This window comes from Drosophila melanogaster, chromosome 3L, assembly GCF_000001215.4.
Source record: "Drosophila melanogaster chromosome 3L".
Lineage (NCBI taxonomy): Eukaryota > Metazoa > Arthropoda > Insecta > Diptera > Drosophilidae > Drosophila > Drosophila melanogaster.
In genome coordinates this window covers 768,172-779,738 of record NT_037436.4, presented here as the reverse complement: position 1 = coordinate 779,738, position 11,567 = coordinate 768,172, and the positions used below count along the sequence as shown (strand labels likewise).

At 42.1% G+C, this 11,567-nt stretch overlaps 2 non-coding genes across 2 annotated transcripts; both read right to left on the bottom strand.

Annotated features, from left to right (window-relative positions):
• Positions 1 to 9,276: 9,276 nt before the first annotated feature.
• On the bottom strand, positions 9,277 to 9,376 carry tRNA:Ile-TAT-1-2 (transfer RNA:Isoleucine-TAT 1-2). The gene is made up of 2 exons: positions 9,339 to 9,376; positions 9,277 to 9,312 (listed from the first exon to the last, which is right to left on the bottom strand). It is a non-coding gene; the product is annotated as a tRNA-Ile (tRNA).
• A 762-nt stretch (positions 9,377 to 10,138) lies between these two features.
• Positions 10,139 to 10,236, bottom strand: tRNA:Ile-TAT-1-1 (transfer RNA:Isoleucine-TAT 1-1). Its single transcript has 2 exons — positions 10,199 to 10,236; positions 10,139 to 10,174 (listed from the first exon to the last, which is right to left on the bottom strand). It is a non-coding gene; the product is annotated as a tRNA-Ile (tRNA).
• Between the last annotated feature and the right edge of the window lie 1,331 nt (positions 10,237 to 11,567).

The window sequence follows — 11,567 nt, the reverse complement described above, 5'->3', positions numbered from 1 at the left end:
ATTCCAGCAGATCGAAACCGAAGCCGAAACCGAAACCGAAACCGAAGTCATGGGCTAATTACAAAATGCAAAGCCGAGTGGCTAATTGATGGAAAAAAGTAAAAAGTCGATCTCGAAAGGAAAGAGATCGGCGCCACGAGAGTGGGATTGAAGTAGCAACAGCAACAGCAACAGCAGCGCAGCAGCCACATCAACATCAGCAGCTGGCTTTCGATTGGCGCAGGTGCAGCTGCCTGGCGCTAAGCTCAAAACTGAAAACTTAAAACTGAAATCTCAAGCTCAGAGCTCAGAGCTGGGCTGGAATCGAAGTTGCAGCCAAAGCAGCAAAAGCAATAGCTATAGCAAGGCAAAAGCAAAAGCAAAAAGTTGCAGCTCAAACCAAAACCAAAAACTGACGTCGTCGTTTGGCGCACAGGTGGCTCGAGATTGAGCGGCCGGCGGGTGACTCATGTGTATTTAGTAGACTCTGGCGTAAGCGTATCGAAAACAAGTCAAAGTCAGCCGAGAAACTTGTTCGAACCATTGATACCCCTTTATTCCTAGTATCTTTAGTGCATATTGGTCACATATCATAGAAATAATAGCTTAAATGTGTGTAGGAATATCTTCCAGATAAAAAATCTATACACTCACCATCCATGTTGTTGACTGTGGGGTAGCATAGACATATAGCAATTATCGCAGTTGCTGGCAGGCGGCTCCAACTCAGACTTGCCCCCTCTCATTGTTTGCTATTTGCTTTGCATTAGCCGACATTTAAGCACGGCTATCGATTTAATTTGAGCCCCGATCCGATCCGACAACGGCCTCCCCCGCCAACTGAAAAAGACCAAGAGGAAAGACCAAACCGAGCTCAAGACTCGGAGAGTTTGGTTGAAAAAGCGCACACCGGAGTCCGCGGTTTGGCAATTTGTTAACTGCACCTAGTCGAGCGCGGAGTTCTCGTAAATCTTGGCCCAGTCGGCAGGTTGACAGATTCGTTAAATTTTATAAGCCACCTCCTCCATGCTCCTCCACACTCCTCTTGGCCCTCTAATTTGCTCTCCGATCGCGTTGCGTTAAATGTCGCCGAACTTCGGGGAGGTGGATTTTGGCCAGCTTTATCGGAGCACTGGCAATTTCTGAAGTTTTTATGAGCGCGGCGGTCAAAGTTCACAGTCGCAAATTAAGTGACGGCTCGCGCGACTTGGGGGCGTTGGAAAACGCTTCGTGAAGTTGATATGATCGAATGCAACTTTAGTTTTCAACCAATTTTCGTAGCTGAAAAATTAAAGTGTAGAGAAAGAAAATATTTGTAAAGATTAATTACCAAATGAAACGAATATATATAATTATCCGTTATCCATTTTAAACATATATAAGTTTTAGTTGTTTTGAATTCAAATAAGTTCTCAGAAACGGTCTTCTAAAACGAACATTTGCTATTTTCCAGAGAAAAAAGTTCATGAATAAATACACAACATGGGCACGGGAATTTTTTGAATATTTCTGAACTCTTGGATTTTTTAAACCTCAATTCAAAAAAAAAAATGGGAGAAATTTGGAAACTGAAGGAGGAGCTCTTTATTGTTGGAAAACTTCTTGCAAGGAGATTTGGAAATTCCATGGCCACATTTAACCCAATTTGTTTAGTCCCTCCGATCCTCCAACCGCAAAGAATGTTGATTGAATGAAAAATGAAAATGAAAACGAAAGCCATTCCGAACTCGTTGACTCTGACAAATAAGCTAATTTCGAACTTAAGATAAGTACGCCGGCGATCAATAATATTGAGGCTCCCACGCTGGAATCGCCGGGGCATTTCATCAAGGTTTGGAGAGCGTTTCCGCTGGCATTCGCAGCTGCCAAGACAAATTGGCTGCTCATCAGCACATAAATTTTAAACAACAACAAGCGCAGTTGTTGCTTTTCTGTTGTGTTTTTTTTTTTTGTGCTTTTCGCATATTTTTTGCATTTGTTTTTATTGCATTTGCAACGGCAACCTTCAAAGCTTCAACATGAACATGAACACGAACGTGCGCTGCACTTTTCCGCAATGCAACGCCGCCGCCGCCGCCGACGGTAAATCAAGTGTAGAAGGTGGAAGCGGGATGGGGAGCCCCAAAAAGAGACAGAGCTACATCAAGAGTAGGAGACAGGGACAGACAGCTGAAGATGCTGGCGAAAAGAGAGGGAAGATCGCGAGGATGCACAATAAGAAATAACTTAATTATCGCAGTTTAATTGCTTGACATGGCATTCCATTGAAATCTCTGAAGAAAATGCTGATTTTTTGATTACTACATGAGACATTGAGTGTTATGAGAATATATAATGAGAACCTTATTTCGCCCGGTGTATACTCAAACTTGAGGCGTGGGTTGTCGGCAGGTGCGTTCCAGAAATGATTGACTGACTCAATGACTAACTGACTGCATGACAGACAGACAATGACATTGCAATGCCGCCGCCGAGACTTGCACAACAACAATAAGCCAGCGAAATTGGCTTTTAATTTTTTTGTTTTGCTAAACTACTTAACGAAAAAAAGTACAACTCGACTAATGTGAAATATGCAAATTTTCAGATAGATAAACAAAACAATTAAGGCACGTGCTCCCGGCAAGCAAGGCTGGTGGCCCCCGATGACCATAAACCCATCGCAGCTGACAGCTGACAACTTTATCTTTATCAGAGATGATGTTGTGCATCATCCCTCAACCCCGCAACCCCTTAGTCTTCGATTCCATACATCTAGATCCCTCAATCCCCGAATCCCTCACCTTTGCAGGCGGAACACGTTTCGCCGCTCAGAAAAGTCCGTTGGGAAATCTGCGAGTTCTTAGCGCATCTGAATAATTCATAACTCCAGTTGAGCCTCGAGTTGGGGAGGTGAGGATGGATAATGTGGATGATAAAGCTTTTAGGGGTTGTCCATTTAGTCCGGGGTGTCGTGGCAACAAGATTGCCATATGTCGCATATGTCTGAGATGCGAGGAGTGAAAGAGCTAAAAGTGTTGCCACAACAGCGACACGAGGCGTATGCGTAATTCAAGACCTCTTCGCTCTTCTAATTGAGTTGCAGTCAGTCTCGGAGGACAGGACCAGAGAGGAGCGGGGTGTGTGTCTTATTGGGTTACCATTCGGATGCAGCCAACGATGAACCGATTATGACAGATGGCCGGTCGTTGCCAAGTTGCCAAGTCTCAAGTGCCGCGGCAAGGATGCACTCGCAAAAATATTAGGATGTTGACACATGTGGAAAGTAAAATGTAATATAAATACACATAGTACATCATATATAATAAAAACATATTTATGAAAGTATTTTTTGAAATATGGAACCCTTACTTGATGTTGATGTTGAAACAAAGTTAATCCAAAAGGTGATATAGGTCTATCAGAATTCATGGTTTCCGAAATTGTTTTCGGTGCACTTGCTGCGCTTTTTGGCATGTGGCATAAACAGCAGCTTCGAGCAGCACTTTCAACTCGATCTCAGCCACATGTTATGATTGGTTCGTGGGTGTGTTGAGTGACTCACGGTACGTGCTACTGTTCGACAGCGCAAAAAGTTATTAAATTTTTATGCACATACATTCATTTGCGCGGATATGTTTCCTTTAACCCCCCAGTTTTTCTTCTTTTTTTCCATCCTTGGGGACCGTTCACCGTAATGGATGAAAGGGTTAAAGCCGCTCGATCCCGACACGTGTTGTACGTGGCCGCCATTAGCGTAAACATTTTCAATGCGTTCTTGAGTGTCTGCCAAATTGCAGTCCGATATTATGCGAATAACTAGTACACATTTCTGTTGATTTTCCTTTCGTTTTGTGCTGGGTCAAAAACTTAATAACATGGCCAATTTTCCGAGACATGAAAAAGTCAGAGGGTGATTTTTGGGGAGGAATCGAACGAGGCTTTGGCAAATTGAGTTTGGTATGGATGAGATACAATCATGTAAGGGATCAGAGGTTTTGTAAAGATTGAATTTCTAGATGAACAGATTACAAAAGTTAAATGAAAGTAAAGGCTTATACCGACATATCTTGCAAGGATTATTTGAGTTTACATTATTTTAACTTTATCATAAATTATAAATGAAAAAACTTGTTTGGTTGGGCTGATCATTTGATCGATATTGATTTTCAAGTATCCAATCAATTCTCGTCGATTCGCTTTGCTGACCCAAAAATGTCGTGGAAATTTTGCTCACTAATTGCACAGCGAACGCCCATGGTGATGACCCAGTGAAGTCGGTGCCAACGAAAACATTTGGCAGAGATATACGATCAAAGCGAACTGCGACCAGAAGTTCCATATGCTGGGTTGGGTAGACAAACTGCAGTTAATAGCCGTTTTTCTCAGTTCTCCATCTATATGAGGTGGAAACGGGGCTACAGATGGGAGGTGCCATTCAGTGGACGCTGTGGCGCATCAACGTCAACAACATCATCATCGTCATAGACGTCGGAGGAGGGAGGTGCAGTTGATGGGGTCAACCTACTTCTGTTTTATGCACTGAAAAAAATACGTGTTGCAGTAACTTCCAGTAAAAAACAGTGAATCAGAAAAAAAAAGGAAAGGTCTTGTCACACGTTGCATGTGTTATGCAGTGCTTGTTATGTTGGTCACACTAATTTGTGCAATCGGATAATTTAAATAGAGAATCTACAAAAATTTCATCGGCATTTTGTTTAGTGGCTGCACTGCCGCAGCTGCGGCTGAAAAACATCAATCAAAGGCTGAGCTTTGTGTCTGTGTTGGTGCGACGTCACATCTGCGATCTCTAGTATTATCAAAGCGCCACCTACTGGCCATCCCCCCACCCCATGACGTACAACTAGCCTTCAATGAAATATTCACACACAAAACGTTTTCATCAAATTTACGTAACGCTAAATTCGAATAATGAACATCTGTGCAAACAGGCGAGTGCGATCTGTGTGCCCCTAAAAATGCCTCCCAATTGGCTCGCGAGCAGCAGATGCGGAATGCGCCTCGGACTTTACTTTATCCACTGTTTCCCCCACGCACCCCTCTCATTTTTTTTTTTTATCCCTCGACGGTATCCGTTCCGTTCCCATTTCCAGCCAGCTGCCCATTCCGTCCGTCCGCTCGTCCAATCCATCCATCCATCCGTCGCTTTGGCGTGCTAATGAAATCGAGCGCGTTTATTTGTTTATACGGCATTTGTCAGCAAACTTAGCATATGGACAATCCGACCCTGATATGATGAATGATTCAGAGGGTTTTGCGAGGCAAGATTTAATTACGAACTTCAAGAACGGCTTGATGATAAGCTCGAGCTTGAAAGACTGACGATGTTAATCTCGTGGCTTACTGTACTCAATGAAGCAAGGAATAACCTTTCCATATGAATTCGTTGTATGCAAGATAACCAGGCAAAAATGTTCCAAGTTCTAAACAGGAAATTCGTACACTTTTCTCATCCACAGACTTTACCGTACCTCTATATATACCCATATTCCGTTTCATTCGCGATGGTAATTGAAGCTCGTCGTGTGTCTGAATTAAGACAAAGTTGTCGAAATGCCGTCTATTCCACCGCCTCAGTAAAGTGTTTTCTACATACATACATATATTTTAGCTGACGTTCTGAGTTGGCCACCAGCGTCGATCGTCAGCAGTTGATTGGTCGGTCCGTCACTCAAATTAGCTTTATGTCGCCGAAGCTGATCGAGATCGGTATCGGAATCTGTATCTGTATCTGTATCCGTGGACGTGGCTGCATAGTATCTGTATCTACGGATCTGTGACTGTGTCGCCTTAGAGCTGCCAATGCAAATTCTCTAATTGTTTATTAACAATTGCCGCCGGCCAATAGTTAAGCAATTAAAAGGCACAGACACCGGTAAGTTAATGGTTACTTCGATGTTGTTTCTTTACGATTTTCCTGAGTTTTATTTTGGAGTTGCAGCAATTTGTCTGCTTTGATTTTGAGTTCGCCACCATTGTTGTAGCTGTTTTCGCCGTTTTCGATTGAGTTTTCGGTTTCGTATTAGCTCGGGGATTATGTCATGCAATTAACAATGGCATATTGTAGTGGTTGTTGTGGTCGCTGCTGCATGTTGCTCGTGTGCCTGCTGCTGTTGCTGCCGTTGTTTTCCTACCGTTTTTGGCTCTGAAAATTTGGCTCTTTGAATGCGGATTTGCCCGGGCTCGCTGAATTGTCGATTGCGTGCACTTTGCTGAACTTTTGCGGCCACCTCTCCCAGCAATTGTTGCATGTAATTAACCAACTTTGACATGTCTAGTTATGCGTTGCGACAACAAATTGACGTAAGCGCGTGCGTCAGCATTTGGCGATTCGATTTGATTCGAATCCCCGGGGTTTCTGTTTCAGTCCACTCTCAGTTCACGTTCACCTCACATCTGCGATTCTGGGCGTGACTTATGCCATATTTCTTGCCACCTCGTGAGCAACAAGGCTGGGCGGGCACGTTCAAATGATGAAAGTGCACCTGGTTTCACCCGCACATTGCGAGCGGCTTACCTCATTACTCGCACATTATGGAAAATTCTCAGCTGGGAAACAGCTTCCGATATGTCATTTTCCCAGGCTATTTCTAAAGACGTATTTCTTGATAGTATAGTTGCTTATTCGAAGTCCTTTTTCAAAACACAATGTACCTAATTACTTTTTATTATTTCTCTTAAACTCTTTGTTGTGTAAAAGTGGTATCTTCTCACTTGTTATTTATTTGTCTATTTTTAACGCACTCTCAACAAAATGAAAATAAATAATCAAAGTAATTATGTTAATGCAGGCCAATAATTCAAGGCGAAAAGCACTCGAGCGTAATTCAAGCCATAAACCTTAATTAATCGCGTTAATTGAAATATTTCGATCGCAACCGAAATGCAATTTCCATTCCCATGACAAATGCTCGCGTTGAGTAAATATTTGAGCAAATCTTTTTGGCAGTGCGATCGCTGTAAGTGTCCAGCGGATTTCCCGAGCTTTCACGCATCCAAACACCTCAAAAGATGGAGAAGAGGTGGCGAGTTGCATATCCATCCGATGGTGGCCACTTGAGATGCAAGATGCAACGCAGCGCACTCTGCAATTAGTGTTAAAAGACACAAACACGCCGACACAGACGCCGCAAGCTGATGACGTTGGCCAGATACGCCAGATACCGCATACTCCTCAATCCTCACCCAATCCCAGAGCCAGGAAGAGCCACTAATTGGCCTAATTCTCACTTCTTTTTGGGCCCACGCAGTATTGTGGATGGGCAAGAGGTTGGTCGAAAGGGGGCGGGATAAAATACAGAGAGGAAAAACGATATCTATTGTACACACGCCATTTGGAAAAATGTTGCTTGCTGAAATATATTGCTCTTAAAGCTTAAATTACACTTTCATAAGCACTAAGCGTATTTTATCTGAAATATCTGCTGATTTTTTGCAAGTGTATGAGCTGATCACGCCTCATCCTCATAAATAAACAACACGGCGAACAAGAAGCAGAACAAGCGGCAACATGAGTGTCAGACGGGCGACCGCCCAACCGATATGCAGATGAGTATCCACGAGGATGGGGATCAGGGCCCTGCAATCGCCGCGATCATGTTGCGGGCGGGCTGTGATGCTATCCGATTGGATGCGATTCATTCCGTTCCGATCCGTTCCGGTACGTGTGAAATGATGTGCTGGGTGGTCTGTTCCAAATCAATTGCTGCCCTCGGAAAAGGAAAGGCCCTCCTCGCGTGATGTTTATTTTGCATAAATGTTGCCCCAAATATCGCAGCTGTAAACACATAACGAACCGAACGCCGCAGTTGGATGGATCTCGGATCCCGAAATCCAGATCCGATCCCAACCCATCCCACCGTGATTATGCTGCCTCCGGATGGGCATCAAGCATCTGCATCTGCCCGAAAAGTTTCGGCTGTGTAAATATTTGTTTAAAATTCCGCACGCCTACCACTCCGAAAGAGTGTATATAAAAAACTCAACCTCAAGCCCCCGAGGGCCACCGATGTCCGTATTTTCCCACTCCATTTGCGGGGACCACCAAAGTTTGCTGGACCGTTGGATCTTTGGAGGGCAATCGGCTGCAGCTGCTCGGAAAATATGCTAAGTACAGCGAGTACAGTGGATTAGGTGCACTACAGTTTTGTCAACTGTACAACTTTAATTGCATTCATTCTTATGCTGTGAACTACGAAAGGGGCATACCGTTATGACATCTGTTTATTGTTGATATATACAATTCCCATGTTAATCCTACGATTTGTACGTTTCGAACCACTGTGCAATCGATCGTCTTTGCCGACGTCGTCGTCATCGATGCTGTATAAACAAATCAGCCGCCGGACTGCAAACATTTTATTGGCATTGGCTGGCTGCGCTTTTGCCCTGGCTCTCGGATATAGCCGATATAGCTCTTGTTCTGCTGCTTGCTTTTTATTGACTTTACTCCAAACACTCGGCACTCCACAACGCCCACATTCCCATACTCTAGACCCCAGGCCCACTCCCATTCCCATTCCCATTTGGGATCCTCGGAGGGGATCTCTTTTTCAACACCTTCTTGTGGCCGCATCTGTTTGGCGTTTTTGAATTGTTGTTTAGATTTAGACTGTGCTGCAAGATCTGTTCATAATTTCAATTGACTTGGGCCGCGCAGAGATCGTAAAAATTATTTATGTGGATAGACGAACGAACACTCGCCGCAGCGGATATTGTTCGATTTCCAGTGATTAATTGCTGCTTTCCACAGCTCAGCAATTCTGCAAAGATCTCCATATCCATATGGCTATGGAAAGATAATGATTATCATGTTTAGTCGAAGGCACTTTTGTTGAATTTTCAAACAAACTCTGCCTGTCTGCCACTCGATTTGTTTGGGTGGCATGTTCAGACTCAGAAGAGTGAATAGGGATGTACCTTCTTTAGCACGTTTGCGTGAATATGTATTTGACATATGTATATTCGAAATGTTTACAAGCAATGGCCAAGTGTTAGGTAAGCCATTCGCATCCTTAAACTGAACATAAGCAGATAATAATTAAAACGTAATTTATGGTTTGACAAGAGTATAGCTCAAAGTTCTACAATAGTAAATGCAAATCATACCATAACTTACATAATCGTGAAGTTTGCAAAACTTCGTCCGTTTTCCTTTCCCATCCTTTTCAAACGCAAAGTCATCTGACAGAAATTATCTTTCAATGCACACAACCACATTCTTACATAGCAAAACGTGCGTAACATAACCAAAAAACATAAAGTGGTGGTACAAAAACAAAAGTCACCAAATTGACCTGCTCCAGGTGAGGCTCGAACTCACAACCCCGGCATAGCTCATATACACACAGAATACTGATTATAAGTACCGTGCGCTAACCAATTGCGCCACTGGAGCAATGCCCGGGCGCCGCCAAAAGCTCAAGGAGACCCCCAGATTCCGGAAAATAGAATATTCCGATGTCCTTTGAACTTTATCCCACACTTTCTTTTCCTAGCTTTCTCCAAATGTAAAGCCAGTCTACATCAAGGCAACCCACAAAGGCAAGCATTCCAAAGCCTTATCAGTTAGTTGAGCAGATAATCTTTCCCTAAGCTTGAGCGTAGTTCTATGTTACGCAATGCTCTTCACTTACCACATACTCAAAAACATTCTTTCAAGTAGTTCTTTTAAACTACTACTAAAACTACTAAACTACTTTTTTCTTTAAAAATAATATAATTTTAATTCCATGTATAACTATCATAATATCCTTACAATCTTATGGCTTAAAATTAAAAATTTAAAAATCATGCAATTTGTGAAAATATTTTAACTACATGTTTTAAGCAAGGTTCTTGTCCAGGAAAGTAAAATAAAACAAGGTTCTAATCATAACGAAGATATATAATTTAATATTTCAGTTTAAACGTAGCTTACACATCTTTCAAAAACGCGAAAGGACTATAAAAACTTTACGATACACCAAGCTAACAAAATATTAACATTTGCTACTGTCGAAGCATTAAAGGGTTGTATTCCTGAAGAAACTCAAATACACAACTAAACGATTTAAAGCCCCTGAAGGCCATATAAAACATTTAAAGTAATATTTAACAGTCCTAAAAAAAAACTTATTAAAAAAAAACTGGACCAAAAAATATATAGTCACCAACGACTTGCTCCAGGTGAGGCTCGAACTCACAACCCCGGCATAGCTCATACACACAGAATACTGATTATAAGTACCGTGCGCTAACCAATTGCGCCACTGGAGCTGTTGACTGAGCGCCGCCAAATGCGAAACAAGACGCTCGACCCTGAAAATAGAACTTTTGCTCTCCCTGAATCGAGAGTCCTCTCTCACTTTTCTCTCTCCGCGACAAGAAGAACGACCCGATTTGGCAAGAGAAAAGATTTAAAAATCACATTTGTGAAATGAGTGAAATACAAGATTAATTAAAATGCTTAATTATGGATTATTGTTTCGCCTATAAAATAAGGATGTTTGACAGGCAAAACGATTGTCAGTTGCTTGACTATGAATTTTCAAAGTCAAAGTTTGTGAAAAATTCAATTCATCTCGCGGCCCATATGTCTCTCTCGCTCTCTGCAAATGTTTTTGGCTGAGTGCAAATATTTAAATTTTATTGTTTCGGTGATAAGAGCTGAACAAATCTGAACAACGCGGAATTCTAAGTATCTGAAAATCTGAAATTGTGCCAAATGAGTCAACTTTCGTAATACTTGTCGTTTAATTTATATTAAATGTGCAATCTCATACAGAAACGAAAGCGAAAGCCAAGCCCTTAGAATTATTAATATGTATTAGGTCAATGAAAAGTGAATTTGGTCTCGATTTTACTTTCAATTAGCAATGGATATAGCCCGTTAAATAATGCAAATGATTGGCTTTTCACTTTCGTTCGTTCGCTATTTAGTTACCCATAGAACAGGTGTGCCGATTACGAAGAAGCCCGTGAAAAATACGGCTCCGTGTTTAGCACCGACCCCTAACCATTCCCATTACCCCCTGAATTACCAATTCCATTACCATGCCAACAGCCGGTGCAACAACAACGAGAAAGTCACTTACGGCAGTTCGATTTCTTCTGAATTTCATTTGCAATTGCAAAATCCCAGGCATGAGGAAAAACACCCACATTGACAAGTAGCAAAGAAGTAGACGACTAAAATGCTCTATAGAATAAAATGAAAAACATAAAGTTATTTTAAGGCTCTCAGCGAATCGTATTCGAAAATCGATTGTGGTTTTCCGTTTCCAATTTTTTAGTTAAATACCAATAAAATCGAAGCTTTAGTTAGAGCATGAAAATTATGGAAACTGCAGAAGGCTCGAGTCAGGAAATGCAAATGCCGCTAATTACTGAAGCCGTTGCTTTGGCTTTTGATGCCGATGTGGATGTGGCCATAATCGCTTCTAACTAAATAAAAAAGCATGCAATAACAATAACCATAAAGTACAAAAGGCAATCCCCGTTAGCGACAAAACACCTGAAGCCATGACAAATGACCACCATATGACATTAATAATCATAATTCAAAAGTTGAGAAGAGGAAAGAAAAAAGCAGCGAGTTTACAGCGGAA